The sequence below is a fragment of the Otolemur garnettii genome, unplaced genomic scaffold (genome assembly GCF_000181295.1).
Source record: "Otolemur garnettii isolate 467f Iridium unplaced genomic scaffold, OtoGar3 scaffold00032, whole genome shotgun sequence".
NCBI classification, from domain to species: domain Eukaryota; kingdom Metazoa; phylum Chordata; class Mammalia; order Primates; family Galagidae; genus Otolemur; species Otolemur garnettii.
This window is the reverse complement of record NW_003852427.1, coordinates 6990809-6993604: the sequence shown is the minus strand read 5'-3', so window position 1 is coordinate 6993604 and position 2796 is coordinate 6990809. Positions and strand designations below refer to the sequence as shown.

General features: G+C 50.8%; 1 protein-coding gene across 1 annotated transcript in view; it reads left to right on the top strand.

The window, feature by feature from the left end:
• Window positions 1-328: 328 nt before the first annotated feature.
• Window positions 329-2796, top strand: part of STAG1 (stromal antigen 1) — a 412760-nt gene continuing 410292 nt past the window's right edge. Inside the window, exon 1 of the mRNA XM_003789415.3 lies at window positions 329-590. The gene's annotated coding sequence lies outside the window, so the exon portion shown is untranslated. The remainder of the gene's footprint in view (window positions 591-2796) is intronic.

Sequence of the window (2796 nt, the reverse complement as noted above, 5' to 3'; positions counted from 1 at the left end):
TAACCGGAGCGGCTTCCTTCCTAGGTCTCTGAGAAGCTACAAAAATGGCGGGCGGTAACCCAGCCAGCGAGCCGCGCAAGCGCTGCGGCTGCCGTCCTTCCGCTTGTCTTGTGCCGCCCAAGAACCGTCCACAGCGCCCTCACCCAGAAGTATTCGCCGCTCCCGGTTGGCTGAGCTGCGCGAGCGCTCCACGTGGGGGCGGAGCCGCCGCGCAGCAGCCACGTTTCCCGCCCCACTGGTGCGCGTGCGCGCAATCCCCGCAGGAAAGCGTTTGCGCGCGCCCCCGCCTCTGCCCCCAGCTCGCGCCTCTGCTCCCTCCCCTTTCCGAGCAGGCTTGTCCCATCAGCGAGGCAATGAGCACCGCGGCCAGCAGAGGGCGGTCCGGACCCAAGTCTGCAGCGGCGCCATTGGCGTGTGGAAAATGCCACCAGATGGCGGGTTAGGATTGCAGCTCCGTTGAAGGCGCGGTCCCCGCTTCCGAACCCCCGGCGACCACCCCGTAACAACCCCCCCACGTCGGGAATAACACACCGGAGACTTTTGGGGGGAAACTAGGTCGACGGCCGGCGGCGCCCGGATGGGCAGCTGAGGTGAGTGCGGGCGGCGGCGACAGCGGCGGGGGGCGGGAAAGAGGGGGAATGCGGCGGCAGCGGCGCGGGGGCTGGAAGCGCCGATCCAAGATGGAGGCCGGGCGAAAGCGAGAGAGCGCGAGCGGGGAGCGGCTGTGCGGGGCGCGGCGGCCGCGAGCCGTCCGAGTGCCCCGAGAGGCCACCGTGGGCGCGGCGGGCACCCTGGCGCTCTCTCTGCTCTCCAGCCCTCCCGCGGGCCCCGAAATTTTTGCCCCCGCCCGCTCCGGCACTACGGCTACAGGCGCGGAAGCCTTTGTGGCGCGCTTGGGCCCGCCGCCAAGCCCGCCCTCTGCCCCCCCGCCCGAGCTCTCGGGACTCGCCCGCGCCCAGCGGGGCCGGACCGAGGCAGGCTGGCGCGAGTGCCTTCCGCCGACCGCCGACCTGCGTTTCTGCGGTGTTTTAGCGGCGGCGGCGTCACATGACAACGAGCTCGCCTTAGCAGAGGGGCCTGGGGTCGCACGGCGTGGCGGCTGGCCCAGGCCTCTTGGTGGGGTGGGGCAGGGGGCTGGTGACTGGGGACCATGGGGCGTCGATGCCGGACTTTCCCGCTATCTGTCTTCCCCGCCCCCGACGGGGGCCTCCTCGTGAAATGTGTCCAGGCCGGAGCTCTGCCCCGTTAGTTTGCCAGTCCCCCGGGAGACGAGGCCAATAAAAGTTGTTTTCCCTCCTTTCTCATGGTGGGGGCGGGGTGAGAAGCCGGAGCGCCGGGAGTTGGACCTGAATCTCATTTGAAGGGTCCGAACTGGGTGCTGCTTGTGTGGTGTAGGTACGAAGAAATTTTCAGGCTTTAGGATTGTCACGTCACCTCATCTACCCACATTTCAAATACATTGCGGGGATTCATGCTTCGGATGTATAAGTCATGGGATGGTTTTGTACTCTTACAGACTTAAAATAAAGCTAATTGTGATAACGAATTATTTACTGTTAAGTTGGTGATTTGATGAATATAGTTTATTCTTGTGGTTGTGACTGGGACTATATTTTGCATCTTCTTGGCCAAAATAATATTTGTGAAAGTATTTGTAAGGTCGTAAAGTTGTGTGATTTGCAAGTTATGTAGAATTTGACTCTACTTTTTCGTTTTTTGTGTGTTTTAAATAAATTGAAAATTATAATGGTGAAGCACTTATGGAAATATATTGTATGATACGTAGTACCTACCTTGTTCTCATGTTCATAATGTCTGAAGAATAAAGACTAAAAACATTTGACCAAGGAGGGAAATGTGAAAAGACCAGAAATGTTATTCCTTGTTTTCGATTTTTGAGAATGCTTATAACACAAATTGTCATCTAATAAAGTTATAAAACGTCTACAGGTGTTTAGGTCAAAATTTTTTTCTTTACTTATTCAAAATGTATTTGAGTAAACTAAATTTATTCAAGTGGTCTACCAGTGGTCATTTCTTTTTTTTTTTTAAACATATACATGTGTTTATTTGGTTTCCACTTTTGCCTTCACAAAATCAAAAAGGCTTAAAATTTGATAACAACGGTGTTTAAGATAGGAACTAGAAACAAAAACCTCGTAAAGAACGAACGAATATAAATAACATTCAGAAAAGAAATCAGACGATTGCTGCAACGAAATATTGAGCAACAATAATGCAAAAAAAGTAACATTCACTTTGTCAAATAAGAGTATGTCTATTATAGAATGCTTTAACTCTGAGGTTCAGTATGGAGTCATCAGTTAATTTCTACCAGTGGTCGTTTTTTACAAACAAATTACATTTGAGCAAACATTTTTCTGTATCCATTTAATTTTGATGTTCTGATCAAAATTCCTGGCCACATGGAAGGAACTGAGAGCAGTCTTTAGCCACCAGCCAGCAAGACGATGGGGACATCAGTCACACTGCCATAAGGAGATTAATTCCACCAACAAGTAGTGACCCTGAAAGAGGACCCTAAGTCACAGATGAAAATTGCAGCCATAGCTAAGATATTTAAATAAATATGAAATATGGAAATGCTTATTAGGATAAATAAATATCTTAAAGCTAAGATATTTAAATAAATATAAAATATGGAAATGCTTATTAGGATCGCCGTCTTTGAAGAGAGTAATATACTTATTGTTGATGGATTTCTTTTAAAGGGGTAAGGGAGCTGTGGTATAGGCAAGAGGAAGTGGGCCTTAGTTTGTGATTTTTTTTTTTTTT